Below are 19,554 nucleotides of genomic sequence, written 5' to 3'. Positions count from 1 at the left end.
CCAAACCTTAGCAGAGGCAGGAAGACTGCAAATTACTCCCATAGGGTAGGGATGGCCAGGCCTATCAGTGTTGTGAACACCGAATTGGTTGTAGATTTAATGAAGGGAATCTACTGTTTGATTTTTTTAAATGTCAACATAAGGAAAACAAATATGGGGCACATTTCACATGCCATCTATACCTGCCTGAAATATTGGAGCATTATTGCCCTGAGTGTGTTCGCATTCTTTAGTTGTTTCTCTTTGAGGTGTTTCTCAAGAACAGAATGCTTCTTAGGTGCTAAACAAATATTTCATAACCCAGTAAAGACACTATTCAGCATGCTTCCTTTCTCCTTAGCAGGTGTCACCTGGATATCTCTGTCCAATATTTGGAGGAAGACTTCTGGGAAATGGCTGGCAGTTCACGATGTCTATTGAAGCAAATAAACTCTGTACAATGAGAGATTTGCAAGAATCCTTAAAATTTCTGCAGTGTGAGTTTATTCCCAGCATCAACTCATACTCACCTCTCACGCTAACCAACTTGCCACAGCCCGGGTGATGGTTTTCTCGGGATGACATGGCGGTGGGGCCTTCTTCAGTGACTCTAGAAACATCGTGTAGGAAACATTTGGCAGCCTCAAGAGGCAGTCTTACTGACCGTGGCCATTTCACAATTTTTAAATCAAAATCATTCTTCCTATATATTATGCCCGGGGTGTTATTTTTCTTAACAACATCAGGAAACTGAAGGATTAGCTTTAGGATAGATCCTGAACGGTCTTGCTTTTGCTATGATTTAAATCTGAAAATAAGTCATAGACTAAACTAAACCCTGCTTTAAATAATTTCCTCAAAAATACAGAAAAGCATTTTTTACTTCTGCATTTCTCTGCACACGACCCTCTATCTGACGGTCACAGGGACTGAACAGATATCAACAAGAAATGGAGGTGATCAAGAAAGGAGAGGCACGTATACTAATTTCTGCAATTATCAATTTGTCCAGTATTGTAGATCGATAAGGGAGCGATGGGTTTAAGCCTTGGCAGTCTTTTGCCTCCTGTCCCCTGGCAAATTCTGTAATATTGACAAGATCGGGCATGTTCAGGGTGCTTTGGCTGTAGACCAAATTCTGTAATTTTGGAGTTGGATCAGCAGTAACAGGTTGTCAGATTAGCATCTGATGCTGATGAGAACATCCTGGTGAAATATGCAGTAGGAGACCACATACGTCTGAGAGAGGGGCTCGGAACACTCTTTCCTGAGGAATTCAACCTCCTATCAGTAGAGGTAAAGTGGATACAAGAAAAATGCCATGGGTGTGGAGAGAATGAGGGAAGGTCATATATTTCAAAAAAGAATATTGTTTACAAGGAGTGTTAATAGGTTTCAGGGGAAATGTTCCTTTTTTTTTTCTCCTAGATGAAATAGCTACTGTAAGTTTTTAATGGTTAATCATTCATTCCTGAATTTTTATATTAAGCATTTTATATTACTTTATTGACCTAACTTTTATGCTCTTCTTCATTTTGACAGTAAAGAATGACCAGGCAATACTCTTTGAAAATTGGAGACCATTTGCACCTGCTCTCTGTTGAGGAAAGTGAATAATAGGGCACCCTCAAGGAATTTCGAAGGCATCACTCAACAGAAACTTTTGTGTCCGAAGAAAACTAGATCATTTCATCATGGTAGGCATAGTGATATGTTTGCTTTAATAAAATGCCATATTTCTGCCTTTAATCTCTTGTCAACCAGCTATTAAAAAGCCCCAAAGTGCATGCGTGCAGCACATGTAAACACTTGTGGTTTTGAGGTTACCACAGAACATACTAATAAAGCATGTAATTTGTGTTTTGTGCACAGACTGTAATAATTTATTGAGTGGTAGAAAGAAGCTAGAGAAGGATTTTCTCTAACTGTAGCCAGCAAGTCGATTTAATTTTAGGGCTCTACGCAGAGGTGCATGCAGACACATGTTCATGCAATGAAATCATGTGTAAAAAGCATCAGAAAGCCTCCAGAACAAAAGTGGGGCAAAATGGAAATTAGTTTCACACACACTGAATGCATTCTATCAAGTGTTCTCATGCTTGTTCCTTCAAGCTAATCAGCTGGGAGGGTGGGTATTCTTTCCCAAAGAGATGTGTGTGCCTGTGTATTACACGCTGATAGTACGACAGAATGTAGATTAAGTTAATTCAAGTAAATTAAGATAAATCATCATGGCAATCACTTTTTCAACTTCATGAACGTGATCTCCATAGCCCCTGTGGATTAGTTTTGCTCCTTTATTTTTCTAGGGAATAACAAAATGTGGAAAGGTCAAATCACTTTTACAGGGTCATGGAAGAGCTAACGGTCTGAGTACAGCTTCTACCATGTTTATTGGAGCAGCTGATTTCTCTGTTTATGCAAGATCCTTATAAGTGAGGATTGCATCTTACGCGTTTTCATGAAACTTCTTCCCTCGTGAAATACATTGCACACAACACACAAGAAATGCAGATCATTTGAATGGAAACGCCTTGAAAGGGAAGAAATGAGAACCTTTACTGTACACATGCCAATGTCTGGAAAATTTTGTGAAATTCTGTAGTTTGGGACTAAAACCAGACTTTATGCAAACAAAAACATGTTCAGTTTAGAGAAAATGTCTGTGCCCAGAGGAAATGGGTCTGAGGAACCCTGTGTTTATTCCAAAAAGATACCACACCTGTCACCTGGAAAGCAAATCACCATTCTCTATGCTTTTCTTTCCTCTTAAAATGTATATACTGGGCTCCCCTGGTGGCGCATTGGTTGGGAGTCCACCTGCCAATGCAGGAGACACGGGTTCGAGCCCTGGTCTGGGAGGATCCCACATGCCGCGGAGCAGCTAGGCCCGTGTGCCACAATTACTGAGCCTGCGCTCTAGAGCCCACGAGCCACAACTCCTGAATCCCACGCACCTAGAGCCCGTGCTTCGCAACAAGAGAAGCCACAGCAGTGAGAAGCCCGCGCACCGCAACGAAGAGTAGCCCCCCGCTTGCCACAACTAGAGAAAGTCCACGTGCAGCAACGAAGACCTAACGCAGCCAAAAATAAAAATAAATAAAATAAAAATAAATTAATTTTAAAAATAAAAATATATACATATATTAGTTTTCAGTGCAGACAGATCTTTTGTGGTTCAAGAGCTTTGGAATTTGAGGCCAAATTAAAACGAATCCTTTGTACCACCTTTAAGCCATAATCCATTTCTTCCTTTGGTACATATACTTATCTAGTAAACCAGCTCCCATGGACAACTAAGGATTGAAGAGCTTCCTTGGCCATGGGAAAGCATAGAGGCATTTTGCAAATCTGTAAGGAGACAATAGCAGTGTGTGCCTGAGAGCCATTCTGTTTAAAGCAGAATTGAAATTGCACTGATCAAACCTGGGAAGCAGTTTTCTACAAGGGACTCAGCCAGTTTTCTACTCTCATGAGAAGGAAACCATGATCCTAGTGGCCATTCTAATCCTTTCTGTGGTCTGAACTTCTTTACTCTTTGATCATTTGCTCACATAATAAAGATATACAGAGAAAGGAGAGGGGAAGGAAAAAGAAAAAAGAAAGGAGATAAGTAGAAAACCCCATCTTTCAAATGTTTATCTTATGCATGTTGGCTGGTAGTGTTTTGTTTTGTAGCAACAGTAGCTCTGAAGTCAACGTTCATCAAACGCCAGGATTGATAAAAGTTATGATTTGGAAGATTTTTGATTGGCATAAAACGTAACAGATAAAAAATTAGAGATTAGTTATTTAATCTCTAGCTGAATTAAAACAAGCTTAATTGGGGATTTTTGCTTCACATCCTTTTTGGTGTTTATCTGTGGGTTTCTAAACCCTGTGTGGATGTCAAGGCATCTTTCCTGAAGCGCCTTTTAACTGAGCCAGTTTCTTTTAACACACCCTCTGAGGGGAGGAGGGACTAACAGAGTCAAAACAAAGGTAGCCCCCAGCTCATGTTTAAATCTGTAGCTCTGTAAGTTTGCAAAGGTTCATGCACCTCAAACGTACCTAATTTTATTTTAATATAATGATCGAAACAGCTATCGAAAGGTTTTAGATAAAAATGGGCAGATATAAAGAATAATAACAAAAACTGAATCAATGTAGCACACCCGGTATAGACTGTGCTCTAAAATAGTTCAAAACTCAAATCGGTATCCGCTACTATCTTTGTTTAGGGCTTTCATCTTTATTTATTTATTTTTAAACGAAAGTATTATACACAAAGGCTATAATTCCTATTTAAAGTGGTTAATTCAAAAGAACTTCATGATTGCAATTAGAACCGTAATTGGTACCAAAACACACAGCATTGACATCACAGGATATAATCCAAGTTGAACTCACTAAATCTACTGGTATCTACCTATGTGTAAGACCTGTTAAAAACCAGATAATTTTCCTCAATATGAAGAATGAAGGAAAGACAATACTTTTTCTTTTTTTATTCCCACAGAGCATATATACGTATCTTTATATTGAGATCTATAACAAACTGAAGAGTGAAAATCTAGAGCTAAGAAAAAGTGTCACAAATTCAGGTTCCAAAGGAGTTGGATGATGTCAGTGGCTGGTCAATATCTTGAGCAATCATTGAACCTTTACAAGAACTTGTAGATTCTGTACTTCAGGTCACAGTCCTCCATGATGGAAGATTCAGTAGCTATAAAAAACATTTAGATGTAGATTCAGACACATCTGGACTAGATTTTGCTGAGTGAGACCTCTGGGATAAAATTACTAGCTGTTTCTTTCAAAATATAATTTACATTTGCTCAAATTTATTTGCTGTTTACATTTCATATTTGAAATAATCATTAGCTCTGAATGAGCATTAAAGAAATTATTCTAGGGTCTGTTAATTTTGGAGCCTGACTGGCTCAAAATACCCATACATTCAAGTGCAAGCTGTCTTAAATTCTGATATTTAAAAAACTTCATGCATTCATTTGTTAGTTCGTTCCTCCACGTGCCTTTGGTAGGGTCTAAATAAATATTTGCTGGATGGAAGGATGAATGAATGAATGTGAGTGAATTTCCACACATCTGGGGTGTATCTCCCACTTACGAAATAATCATTAACTCTGAATGAACATTGAAGAAAAATCATTCTAGACTGGTGATCACGTAGTAAATGAAACATTAAATTTCTGGCATGCATGGAGAGTTCTTTCTAATGATGAAATTTCATAAATAATATATATGCATTTCACACTGTACTCCAAGACAGTTGGGGAAATTTGTTCTTCTCCTTTACCAGGAACAAGCTGTGATGCCTTTGAGATCAGTACCGGCACAGGGGCTGTTATCAAGGTTTGCTGCTACTCTGCCACATTTTCTTACTCGCCCATCATGACTTTGTTGGGCGTATCTCAGCTATAACCTCAAACAAAGATTTCTACTTAGCATTGACAAGGTGAAACCAAAGTAGCATATATTCATCGATGGTTTTTCCCGGAGCATTCTTCTGGCAAGAAATGTCAACAATTTAGCACATGACAGTGACCATCTGTGTACAGATGTCTATAAGCGGCATTTGTAGTTCCTCTCTTTCAGATTAGATTAAGGATGACCGTGAAGAAAGGGGAGAAAACAACCTTTCTCTGTAGCATCTAGCACTACTTCCTCTATATTTTCTGATAGAGTAGTAGCAGGTACTATGGCTGTTTCTTGAAATCACACTTTATTTTTCAAACAAGGACATTTGGTGCCCGAAACGCCTCTAGGAGTTTATTTCACTGACCTGCATCTTCAAGAGGAAGGAATTCAGATGAAGTGGGACCCAAGGTTCAGGCATGCGAGGCAGACTCAGGAGTATCCTTGGTTGCAGGAGGTATTGAAGGCTCTTCCTAACAGTGTTCACCTTCAAGGTGGGAGAAATCAAAGCACCGAAGCTGGAGCCAGGGAAAATGCTTCATGGTCAGAAAGGGTGATTCTGAGATCAGAGGAGGATTCGTCACCCATATCACCCCCTGGTCCGGCCCTGGGAGATCATGCCTGAATGTGAGGGAGGGAGCTATGAGAGAGGGAAAAAAAACCAGAAACAAATGTTTCTGTTTTGCAGGAACACAGCTGCATGGCTGTAAGGGTCCTATAGCGGGTGATCACATGGTCACAGGATGTCCCAGGTAGAGAAAGCTCAGCTCATAGGTGGCTGCTCAAAGGCCCTTGAGAACCCATCCCTGACTTGTGGCTGTGGACAGTTTCAGGTTATACAAAGGTAGTGCCGGGAAACAACCATCAGCAGCATCAATCACAAGAAGAAAACCAGGTTGGCAGCCCCAGGAAGCTGGAGCAGAGTGTGACAGCAGCCAGTTCTTAAGCACTGACTCTATGCCTGGAAATGTTCTAAGTGCTTCACCTGTAGGAACCCTTGTATTCCTGAAAACAACTCTGTGAGTTAGATCTTTTTAGTATTCCCATTTTACAGACAAGACGGTGGAGGCACAGAGAGGTTAAGTAACTTGACCAATGTCACACAGCAAAAAGTGGCAGAGCCACTGTTTTAATTTGGATTGAAGAGGAAAGTGAAGGATTTTTCTAGAATCTGAGAAACATTTGAGGTGGGTGGGAAGGAGGGATTTTACTTTCAAGTGGCATCGGGGGTACTGAAATAGCCAGGAAAAGCGGGAAAACTTTTTTTTTTTTTTAGTCCTAGGTTAATGTGGCCTGAAAACATTCCTCTGGAAGCAATGGAGCAGCAAATACCTTTCTCATATGCACTGCCTGCGAGAGTGGCGCTTGAATTAGTTCCAACAGAACTGGAGAGGAGGAGAGGAGAGGCACACGTCTGAAATGCCCATCACGAGTCAGGCGCTGGCCCAGGTGTGTTACCACGCATCCTATGCTCACAGCAATCCTTCCATGGATCACTTCCATTTCTATTCTGTAGTTTAGGAAACAGGCTCAGAGAAGCTAAGCAAATTTCCCAAAGTTCCACAGCCACAAAGTTGCAGAAAGGGGATTCAAAATGCAGGCCTGGGACTTCCCTGGCAGTCCAGTGGTTAAGACTCTGTGCTTCCACTGCAGGGGGCATAGGTTCGATCCCTGGTCGGGGAACTAAGATCCTGCATGCTGCATGGCATGGCCAAAAAACAAAACAAAACAAAATGCAGGTCTGACGAGTTCCAAAGGCCATGCTCTTTTCAGAATCTTATACTGCTCCGCCCCAGAGAAGAGATATAGCAGAAAAGAAAAAAAAAAAAGTGAACTTAAAGCATCTTTCATGTTAAAAAAAATTTGCCATCCATAGCAAACATTAAATTATTCAATTGTTCATTCACTTGAATTAAACATTCCTCAGAAGACAATTGAGAGAGATCCTGTTCATCTATTAACAATTCCAAGGAAACAAGAGCAATGTTGCAAGGGACTCAGTCCTTAACTGGAGGTTCTAACTAAATGCATCTCTGCTGCTTTTGAGTAGTAGGAGGAGAAGTACTAAACGCCTGAACTTGCTCAAGTGCTTAGGAAACACTTTGAAAACAGGACTGTAACAACTTTGTACAAACGGGTAGAGTTAGTCAAAACCTCAGATGCACGAAGGCTACTACCAGATTCACCCAAGCAGTGATTTCCCCAAATGTTTATATTAATTAAATGGCCCACTTCTGCTCTAAAATGTTTCTCCCATGCCTCTCCCTCAGCCCACATGCTACGTTAAACCTCAGGTATGATAGTGTGGTGAGCAGCCCCTGATTTTAATGAGTTATATATGGAAAGTTGCTTGGAAATCAAATCCATTGTCTCACAAAATAGTTGTTATAAAGATGGCTACATTTTATTTTATTTTTTTAAATTACCATTTATTTATTTTGGCTGCGTTGAGTCTTCATTGCTGCGCACAGGCTTTCTCTAGTTGCGGCGAGCGGGGGCTACTCTTCGTTGCGGTGCGCAGGCTTCTCATTGCGGTGGCTTCTCTTGTTGCGGAGCACGGGCTCTAGGCGCGCGGGCTTCAGTAGTTGTGGCATGTGGGCTCAGTAGTTGTGGCTCGCGGGCTCAGTAGTTGTGGCACGCGGGCTCTAGAGTGCAGGCTCAGTAGTTGTGGCGCACGGGCTTAGTTGCTCCGTGGCATGTGGGATCTTCCCAGACCAGGGATCGAACCCGTCTCCCCTGCATTGGCAGGCGGATTCCCAACCACTGCGCCACCAGGGAAGTCTGGAAGATGGCCAGCTTTTTAAATTCGTTCACTTAACCTATCTGGCAGATTCAGAGAGCAGACCAGAGGAGTCTGGAGAGGGAGAGAATATAAGTTTGGTGTCATAAGAACAGGGTTTTGAATTGTTGAGTAAAGGGACAGCGCCTCTCACTAAATTCCATAAAGAAGCCTCGTTTGTAGGTAATCTTAATACCAGCCACCATATTCCAGCACTTTCTAGGTACCAGAGAGGGTTCTAAGTACTTTATGTATTTATTCATCTTTACCGTCCTGTGAGGTTAATACTATAATTGATCCCATTTTACCAAAGGGAAACACGAGGCACAGAGATGTTAACTCATTTGCCCAAGGTCACGTCACTAATAAATGGAACCAGAATTTGTCAAACAAGAAAAAAATATATCCATCCTCATGGTTCTGAGATTCACTTAAAACACATATAGGAAAGGACTCTGTAAACACTTAAGGGTGATGCAGATTATTGTTTTATAAGTGCTAAGTCAAAATGCCATGGGGAGTAAGATGAGGGAGGAAAAGTTTCTTCCTTTTTGACGAACACGGGAACAGCCCTCCACACAAAACTGATGTGAGGCTGGTCTTTGGAAATCTCACTTTGCCCTGTGAGTGTTTCATCTTAATCCTCTGAGCTTCTCCAGCCCTCCCTCCTAAGCTTATGGAGCTCCCAGCTGAGGCCTCCTTCAACTTTTATGGGGGCCGGAGTGATGAGAAGGTGGAGGTAGCGTTCATGTTTTCCTGATGCTCTGACATCAGTGGGAGAAAAACACGCAAAGTGCTAGGTCAGTGGCAGATCCTCGGAGTTTTTGCTGCAGTGGTTCAGTCTCCACCTCACGCCCCCTTTCCCACCCCCCAGCGTTGACAGGTGGACACTAGGGGTTGGGAGGAGGTCCTTTGATTCGCTTGCAAGTTAGGAACTAGGGGTGATAGTTCCAGCTGTTGTTCACAACTTAAGTTGAAATATAAACCTCTTCTGACGATTTAGGATGTCAAATATGAAGGCCGATTTAGAGAACATTATGAATAAAATTGCTCTTATTCAAGTTTTAACCAATTCTCGCTCACACTAAAACTTAATGGACCAAAGACATAAGACCAGACTTTCAACTTTATAGGTTCATGATATGGAGGAAACCGAAGTTCAACAAACACGAAGTAGAAGATTCATATGTTGTGAACACTGTCGTTCGTATTTCACGTTATCACCTCCCGGGATCAAGACGATTCTGTTGGTTGGTGCCAGTTGAAAATGTCTTAGCGTAACTACCGCTACATGTGGATGGTGCTTTAAGACTGAATTTGATATTTCTTTTCTTGGGTCACATCAGTTGTTGAAAGCAGAAAACTCAATTTTTCTCTCTAGGTGATACCAATGGGATTCGTGTGAAAATACACATTTACTGCAAATCACCTTCTCCCGTCTTTCCCAAGAGAGAAACAGGTCACTGTAAAAGATGCCTCTGGTCTTTGTCCTGGACTCAGTGGTACGCCTCTGAATATGTCAATCCAGTTTCTTTCTTCCTTTACTTTCTTTCTTCCTTCCTTCCTTTCTTCCTGTCCTTCCTTCCTGTCCTTCCTTCTTTCTCTCTCTCCCCCTCCCTCCTTCCCTCTTTCTTCCTTCCTTCCTCCCTCCTTCCCTCCATCCCTCCTTTCCTTCCTTTCTTGTTTTTGGTAAAGCAAAGAGGGAAGTTTATTATTTCTCATAGTCACCACGTCTGTCTCCGCTCTGAATATTCCTGCTGTCCGTGTTGCCTGCCAGCGAGTTCATGGGTATGCCAAGGGCACACACATCTTCTTGCCTTTGGACAATTGTGGGCCTGGGACCTGCAATATTTCCCTTCTTCTCTGCCTGATTTGTTCTCATTAGAACCCCCTGCTCTGTGGAACCATCACCTGCTGCAAGGAATATTCTAGCTCTCTTTCCGTCTGGATTGGTGCCTTCCTTGGTGCTACCCCATATCTGGTGCACCCCCCATCACACTTTATAATATTTTTGACATCTTTTGCCTACTTTCCCCATGAGTCTGTGACCTCCCTTAATCTTTTGACATCTCCTTCTATCCAGCACTAGATCTTGGATTTTCAATCCAGTTTCTTTTCTTTTTTAAAAATTTAATTAATTCATTCATTCATTGTTAGCCAATGTTGGGTCTTCGTTGCTGCGCGCGGGCTTTCTCTAGTTGCGTCGAGCGGGGGCTACTCTTCGTTGCGGTGCAACGTTGCAGTGAACTAAAATTTTATTTTGACTATTGCCCTAGAAATAATCAAAGAGCAAAAGACCAAAAACAATAACAGTTGAAAGAAAACAGGAAAATTTCCTTCACCGTGAAAGTGGTAAAAAATCACAATCTTCGAAAAGCCTCGAATACCAATTGACATGTTTAAATCAACTTGGGTATAAAATGAGCAGCGGTAATTGGCACCAACAGGTGACTCGGGCACACCTGAAATTCGGGAGCATTATGAGGACACCGTAAGTCTACAGGCTTGTATAGTGCGTATTTGAAGAACGAAGGTCTTTTAAGGATTGATAGACGTTTGCAAACCAATATTTGTTTGGCTCTGTGTCATTTCTCAGAGATCTGTTACTAGAAGCCAAAGAGGAATGATGACCTGGGACAGAGCATCGAGTCAGCTTGACTGACAGCAGGCAGAGGAGGGCATTTGGCATCCAGACGCTTTGAGTTCCACGCTCATAACACATTGCAACAGGCTTCAAGGAAAGGAACAAACAAATTTAAGCAACACACGTTGGTGATCATCCAGAAGCCTGTGAATTAAGTAGGGAGGTGCAATGGACTTACTGTCCGAGGCTCAGAAATTCTGAGAAGCTGCGAATGGTAATGTAGTGACGTTCTCAGGATCAAGTGACAATGCCTACATCTTCGTAGTCAAGTTCAGTCTACAAAAATCCTACACATTTGCCCATCACTGGGTACAAATCTAGTATGACATTAAGACTTTGTAACAGGTTTCTGCAAACACATTTTAAATGTTTTTTTCTTTCTCACTAGAACTTTAAGGCTACTCTTTTCCTACTGCACTTCTATGCAAATGAAAAGGTAGATTCTTATCTTTCACCAGGGAGCCTTTCGGGTATATAAATGTAGGTCATAGCCATGTGTGTTTGATTTATTGCGCAGACCATGGTAGCGTTCCGCATGGCCATTGGTGTTCAAGGTTTAAATGTTGCATGTCTCCTAGTGGGACTATTATATCCTAAGTACAATTCTTACAATTTAGTTTTTGTCTTTCCCCCTATATTTAATCTCAGATTATACCATAAAGGTAAACAGCTGCAGAAACAGAAGAAAGCCCAAAGTCCAATGGAGTTGGATAATCTGAAAAGGGCTGATAAGATCTTTTCAGTCTCAGCAGAGCAAGGCCAGAGGGCGGTGTGTGGTTTGCTTCATGCTCACCAGAATGTTCTCTCATTTCACACAGAGTCAGTCCTGTTACGTTGAGGACACAGTGTTCTAACGCTAGAGAAGCTGTCTTGTTTTTTAGTTATTACGTGTGACCAAATGTATTCTGCTTAATTACAAAAACATGATGATGCCAGCAATCTGATAAACTATCAGGGGATTGAAAATCAGGTTTGAGGCATGTCTGTGTCCTCTGATGCTTCCAATTTTACTGGCGGAACATAATATAGATAGTTTTATCTGGAAACGCCTCCAGCAAATTCAATGCTTTTCCTAGTTCTTTCCAGGAGCATTTTATACCCATGGATTATTTGTGGAATACTTTTCCTTGGTAAGTTAGTTAATGGAAGTAAAACTTCTAGAGAAACTACACTTATATCTCGCTTTGGTATTGATCCATTTAATTTATTCCCCTTATTCTCTGAGGGGGGACTTAATCCAGTGATTGGTGTTTTTTTCTGTGACAGCATGATAAAGTAAATCTCAGTTTGGGGGAGGACCCGAAGGTGTCTGGAGATGGGGGTTCTCAGCCCGCCTCTGCCGGTGTTTAATTGTATGACTTAGAAGAGGCACCAAGTGATCTGTCTCCACTTTCCCAGTCTGCAGGAAGGATCACTCTTGTGGCTAAATGCTTAGGAACGAGGCTAACGCATTACATATGGATAAGGCAATCTACTCAGCTGTGTAATCAACTCTGTTGCCATACTGGTCACTTATATTCCCTGTTTCTCTACTTCATGCATTTATTCATTCTTTCAACAAATCCTTTTTTGTATTCCAATTATGTACCAAGCCTTGTGCTGGTTACTGGGGAAAAGGCATTCCGTTTATCATCAGGTTTACATTTTATCAGGGAAGATAGACAACTGAATGGAACAAGTAGTCAAATGTTCTGTGCCTTTGTAGGAACAGTACAGGGTACTTGGTGGTCCCATGCAATCCAGTTGAAAGAGTCTTGGGAAGTCCTGGGAAGGGACATTGAGACAGAAACCCGAAAAATAAGTGAGAGGTAGACAGACGAAAGGCAGTCTACTGAAATATATCCATAGCGAGGGCACAGGTGGTACAAAATTTCAAGGTGAGTGATGGTGTCCAGAGGAACACAACTTAACAGCAGTTCGAAAAGCATGGATAATAGAGTGTAAAAGACGGAGTGGTAAGAGGAGGCTGGACAGAGTCTGATTGGCCATGACCGTGAGAAGGCTTTGAAGGGTTGAAGTGGGGAAGGGGCTCGGTCAGATCTAAGGTTGAGAACGGTCCTCCAGCCACGATGGGAAGACTGGGTTGGAGAAGTCAGTGCCTCTAGGTGCTTAGTAGACATTTGTGGGTGTATGAAGACATAAACATCTTATTAATCCTCACAGAAGAGTCATTGGAAGTGGATTCTTCCCTTTTTTTAAATCTATACTTTCAGCATCTTTTTCAGAAAAGTATATTATGAAAGTATTTTTATTTTTTCCATGACACCAATAAGAAAAGATGCTCAAACGAGAAGCACACTTCCATGGGTGTGTCTAGGTTTATAAATTAATTTGCTTGTCATCATCACCATCATTATCTATTTCTTATAGCATAGATTGTCCTGTAGATGAGAAATATGGGTGAGATAAACTTTGGTGACACACTATGCCAGTTAATTTAGTTATAGATCCTCCCCTTTTTCTCCCTCCCATTTAAATGTTTGGGTCAAGGCTTTGTAGCTGAGAACTGCATCTTAGAGGCCCCCCAATCTTGTACAGTTGGAGGAAATTCTCCTAGTCATCTTACCTTCTTTGCAGGTTGACTTATTTTCCAGTGCCTTCTATGTCCTGCATGTGCTCACCACTTTTGATATACAGTGTTCTGCTGATTGATAAGTTATCTGCTGCAGTCAGTAGTCCTTATTTAGCTTTCTTTAACTTGAGTTTTGGCCCTCACCATATCGTACTATTTTAATTGTTTGGACAATGTTGGTCCCTGGTAGGGCAGTTCAATGTCTCATTCTCATCCATCCTCAATAAATGAGGAAATAAAAAACTAAAAGACTGAAATAATGACTTGAGGAAAGTGGCCTTCCCACCCCTCTTATTCTTTTTTTTTTTATATCAGCCCTAGTTCTTTGTGTTCTCTGACATCCCTTTTTCCAAAAAAAAGTGAAGGAAGCATGGAACCAGTATGTGGCCACTTAAAAACAATAGAAGTAGAATAGATTTAAATGGAAATAGGACAGAGTCCTCACAAAAATTAACTTTCTTGGACCCTTTCCAGAACTCATCATAAATGAATTGGGTTATTAATGATAAAAGTATTTATTTAGGAAATGCATTTAAAAATTTTATTTGAAAATAGGTACAGGCTCATTTATTTTAGGCCTCGTATGTGCTTCAACAACAAAACCAACAGCAAAAATTGTAACAGAAAGCCATGTGAAGTGGGAATTATAATCTTGATTTTTTTTTGGATTGATTAATTTATTAGCTTGAGTAACTATATATGTAAATATATAACTGAATCACTTTTAATATCTGTTATCTCTCTCTCATCTATTTATTTATCTATTACATTATATACAAAAGACATAAAATCTTTAGGTTCAAAATAGAAAAGTTAAGAGAGTTTCATATACTGCAAAAGGCTTCATTCATCAATATACAAAATAATGGACTGAGGGCTTTTAAAATAGAAGAACACCTTTAAGGCATTTAAAATATTTAATATACTTTACATAACCATTTTACATATATGAAGTCTTAGATTTAGTAGGAGACATTAAGATTATTTAGTACAACCTTAGCAGATGAATGAGCCCGCTCTACAACATTCATAATAAGAGGTCACTCCATTTTCCTCTCTATTTCTAGTGATGGGAAATGTACCATCTCCTTTGAAAGCCAGACATATTTGCATACAAAATAATTTTAGGCCGTTCTTTCTTACAATGAGCTATTATCCTTTTTCTGCAGTCTTCACCTGCTTGGGTTTTGTTGTCCTCAAAGGGTCTCAGTGAATGAATCTCGCCTCTGCTCCACTTGACAATGCTTCAGATATTTAGAAACAGCTATTTATTTCCACTCTTTTTCCACCACCTATTAGACATCCAGAAAATTATTAACCGTCACTCAGAATTTTGTTGGTCAAAGACCTGTTGGAGCCAGAGCCCCCAGACCTGAACAAAATGCCCTGAAGGTACAAACCAGGACAGCATCGAGTTAAGAATCACTGTCCTTGCTCTTGAAATAACAACCAAAAAAAGAAACGTTTTTGTTATCTTTTCTGACTAATTTGCAAAAGAAGGTATCCATTGGATTAACTAATGTTCTTACACTTGCGGTTTCGTGCTTCCCCTTGAGTTTTCACTAAGGTTTGCATTTAAAAAGTATATAATAAAAAACACAAAGAAAAGGGGAGTCAAAGATGACGTCAGATTTTCATCTTTGAAAAAAATAAAAATCATTTCTCAGATTCAAGAGCTTTTTATAAAGAGTTTTTCTTTTAGGTTATTAAAAGGAAAATAGTAACATGTAAATGTACCTCATAATATAAGAACTTCATAATTACTTCTCTCTACAATTTTGCTGTTTCATTTCTGAATCCTTTTTGTTATTATTTTAATTTAATTTATATGGGATTCAGTAACTTTTTCCATTTTCTTTCTCTTTTTTCCAACTACAACTGAATTCATTTCTAAAGTTTAGGTATATTTTTAGATCTCTGAATTGTGGTATTTCTAAGCCAGCAAACGTGCCTTACTAACTTTAAATGCAGTGATAGATCTCAATGCTGTTCTTAAACTCACACCTGAATTTTTTTCTTTTTTTCTTCAACTCTCTTTTCCATTTCTTTCTCCATCTTCTTTCCAGGCATTCTTTCACTTTCAGAACATATCTACCTCTTGCTTAACTCTTTCCAATTACATTCTGGTAGTTGCAGCACAGCACACATCGGATTTAATAGAGCAAGAAAATTCTCCATCTTGTCTGACCATTGGGAGTGTAATATCCTGCTCTCTTGGTTTATACCCACCGTCTACATGGGAGAAGGAAGAGAAGAGGTATTAAGTGGGGGAGCATATCTCTAACAGGTAGACCTCTTCATGGTAGAAAAATAATTGTGCTAATTTAAATGCATCGGATAAGTTGACCAAGACATTGGTTTATAAAGTTGTACCATCTTACATATTTTAGGGGCGTGGCATACAGGGTGTGGAAAAATAACTACACACAGACTTGCATTAATTAAAGACGAATAGAAGACAGCACCCACAATATCTTTTAAAGGAAAAATCATTGAGTGTATCCTTTCACAAATATACTTGACTAAGATATTTCCATTTTGCCGTTTGTTTTGTATTTCCACTAAGCTTTCGATAGACTATTAACTGCAAATACAGTTGCTCCCTGTACAAAGAAATTTCATATTAGTTTTGTGAGTTTGAAAGAGCCCTCCTGCCTCTCTTAAATTTCCAATCCGTCTTTTCCATGTGTGAACATCCGTCTTAGAGAAGGAATAAAGGGTTTATCTATTCTTTGCACTTAGGAGTGGTGGAGTTTCGTATTTTTTATTGATAATTCAAAAAACTAATCAAATTTATTTACAACTAATAAGCTTAAGAAATTATTAGATGAGTACGAAAGTTATCTACTTATACCCCAAAACATTAAAAACTCAGGGGTTACAGATCAACATCAGGTACCTCTGATGCGAGATACTGAGAAGGGCACATCGATTCTGTGGCATTCTTGCCCAAAATGTATAAACTTAATGTGATCATAAGAAAATATCATATATACCCACACTGAGGGATGTGAGACCAGCACTCATTCTGCCAAATATCAGATCAGTACTTTTCAAAGCACCTACTAAGGTCATAGAACACAAAGAAGGATTGAGAGACTATTGAAGATTGAAGGAAACTAGGAGACATGACAGCTAAATGCATGGTGAGATCTTGGGACCAAGAAAGGACAACAGCGGAAAAATGGTGAAACCTGAATAAAGACTGTAGTTTAATGAATAGCATTGTACCAATGTCAATTCCTCAGTTTTGGTAACTTTCTGATGGTTACGCCATAGGTTACCATCAGGAAAAACCAGGTGAAGAGTGTATGAGAACTTTCTATACTATTTTTGCAACATTTTTGTGAGTCTAAATTTATGTATTTATTTTTAATATCTTTATTGGAGTATAATTTCTTGACAATGTTGTGCTAGTTTCTGCTATACAACAAAGTGAACCAGCTATACATATACATATATCCCCATATCCCCTCCCTCTTGCGTCTCCCTCCCGCCCTCCCTATCCCACCCCTCTAGGTGGTCACAGAGCACAGAGCTGATCTCCCTGTGCTATGTGGCTGCTTCCCACTAGCTATCGATTTTACATTTGGTAGTGTATATATGTCCATGCCACTCTCTCACTTTGTCCCAGCTTACCCTTCCCCCTCCCAGTGTCCTCAAGTCCATTCTCTACGTCTGCATCTTTATTTCTGCCCTGCCACTATGTTCATCAGTACCATATTTTTAGACTCCATATATGTGTGCAAAATTTATTATTTTAAAAAATAGTCTTACACTTTTCCAAGTGTCCTATAGAGGTATGCTCATACACATTTATTTATCTCTTTATTTGAGGTTTATGTTTATTTCATATTATAGGTAGTGCATAGAGTCCTAACTTAGACCTGAAAGGAGGCTGACAGTCATGCAATTTGACCCCCCTATTTTATGCAAGAGGAAACAGAGAACCAGGAAGATTTGTAACTGAGCTGAGACCAGCACTCAGGAACCCTGACTCCCAGTGTCGGTTTTTTTCACACCATTCTGACTCCAGACTGAGAAGGGTTATTCACAGATTTATGATTTGATTACTTTAGACATTTTTTAATTACAAAGAAGAATGTAAATAATTTAAGACCTGCCTTGTACCTCTGATCTACTCAGAGCCTGGTTTTTGTTTTTGTGTTTTCCGTAAAGGTGTTCACTGACCTTGTGTCACTGAATGAAATTTAAAACTAGTGATACGCGAACGTACTTATTAAAGGCAAATACTATTTCATTCATTAGTGGTCTCTGATGGCCTCTCATGAGAGTACCATCTATTGAATAAAAATAGATTGCTTCTTTGATTCTACTGATTGCTTCTTTGAATTTTCTGAAGATAATTTATTAACAAAAGCTTTTTCTCCACTATTTCTCCCAATACATGTATTTATTCACATACTGTTCTTTTCTTACGAGATGAAAATGGAACAATTAAAGTAGTTTTTCAATGCTTTCCATAGTTTTTACCTGCTGAGGCGAGCCTGCAGATTGGTTATTTCTCTGGGTATGTGAATGTGTGTGTGTGTGTGTGTGTTTATTTTTCGACATCTAAGGATAGGGCCTTTGTCTATTATAGAAGTGAAAGAAAAAATTTAAAAATCCTAGGTGTTTCTAATGTAGATCTGAGCCAGTTACTAGACTGCTATGTAGCCAAGAGTACCCACTTCTTAGCAGTTTCATGTTTTATTTAATTAATTAGCCATGATCTTTAGAATTTACTGTCCTTTAGTGTCCTGTTAATGTTAATAGTCATGTGTCCAGGGTCTTGAACTAAAGTGTGGAAGGAGGCAATAGTTATATACTAGTCGTAACCGTTAAAACAATCTGATGGCATAGTTCCTCTCCGTGGGTCTTACTGCTTTTGCTGAAATGTTATTAAATATGGGAAAAAGACTTCTGTGAGTGAGTCTGATGAGCTCTTCCTATAGATGGAGGCTTGCACTGCAGTGCTGACTGCAGTTCTGTGCGGTCACTGCATGAGGCTGCCTGACATGTGGTGATTGGAGATTCTGTTTCATAGCAACTGAGACAGAAGGAGTCTCACTACATAATGTGGTTGAGAAGGTTTTGCTTACAAAAAATATGCTCAAAAGAGAATCAAATGATGCAGAAACAGCTGTACACCCAGGCACAAAAATATAAATTCAGATACAGACCTTACATCCTTCACAAAAGTTAACTCAAAATGAATTGTAGGCTGACATTTAAAATGCAAAACTATAAACCTCCTTGAAGATAATCTAAGAGAAAAATCTAGATGGCCCTGGGCATGGTTCAAACTTTTTAGGTACAGCACCGGAGCACAATCTAGAAAATAAATAGTTGATAAGTTGGACCTCATCAAAGTAAGAACAAACTTTGCTTTGTGAAAGTACTGTCAATAGAATAAGAAGACAAGCCACAGACTTGGAGAAAATGTTTACAAAATACGTATCTGAGAAAAGACTTTTATCTGAAATACACAGAGAATTCTTAAAACTCAACAATAAGAGGACCAACAACCAATTCAAAAATGGGCAAAAGCTCTGAACAGACACCTCATCGCAGAAGATATATGGCAAATAAGCATTTGAAAGCGTATGTGTGTGCTCAACATCACATGTCATCAGGGACATTCAAGGTAAAACGACAACGTGATTGGAATGGCCCAAGTGATGTTGAAGCATCAAGTGATGTTGAAGATGCTGAGGATGCTGGTGAGGGTGTGGAGCGGCAGGAACTCTCACTCACTGCTGGTGGGAGTGCAAAATGGTCCAGCCACTTTGGAGGACCGTCTCTTACAAAATAAGCATGCTGTCACCCTTCAACCAGCAATCATGCTCCTTGGTGTTTACTCAGATCAACTGAAAACTTATGCACATACAAAGACCTATACACAGATATTTACAGCATCTTTATTCATAACTGCCAAAACACAGAAGCAACCAAGATGTCCTTCAGTAGGTGAAAAGATAAATGAACTGTGGTCCATCCGGACAATGGACTGTTGTCTTGTTGATGGACTGTTACCTGCAGTGATGACTGGGCACAATTCCTTGCCGTACATTTTTTCAATTAATGTGAAGGGCTGCTATTTTTGTGTCCATCCTTTTTTTCTTCTTCTTCTTCCTCGAAGATGATAAGTTTTTCTTTCAT

General features: G+C 39.7%; 1 long non-coding RNA gene across 2 annotated transcripts in view; it reads left to right on the top strand.

The window, feature by feature from the left end:
• The window catches only part of LOC117197113 (uncharacterized), a 276,078-nt gene extending 264,132 nt beyond the window's left edge, over positions 1-11,946 (top strand). For both annotated transcript variants that reach the window (XR_007479578.1, XR_007479577.1), the window contains exons 6-8: positions 341-476; positions 6,674-6,846; positions 10,773-11,946. This is a non-coding gene — a long non-coding RNA (uncharacterized LOC117197113). The remainder of the gene's footprint in view (positions 1-340; positions 477-6,673; positions 6,847-10,772) is intronic.
• Positions 11,947-19,554: the final 7,608 nt, after the last annotated feature.

Source organism: Orcinus orca, chromosome 10 (genome assembly GCF_937001465.1).
Source record: "Orcinus orca chromosome 10, mOrcOrc1.1, whole genome shotgun sequence".
NCBI classification, from domain to species: domain Eukaryota; kingdom Metazoa; phylum Chordata; class Mammalia; order Artiodactyla; family Delphinidae; genus Orcinus; species Orcinus orca.
Note: the sequence above shows the minus strand (reverse complement) of the source record. Positions and strands in the feature narration are given on the sequence as shown.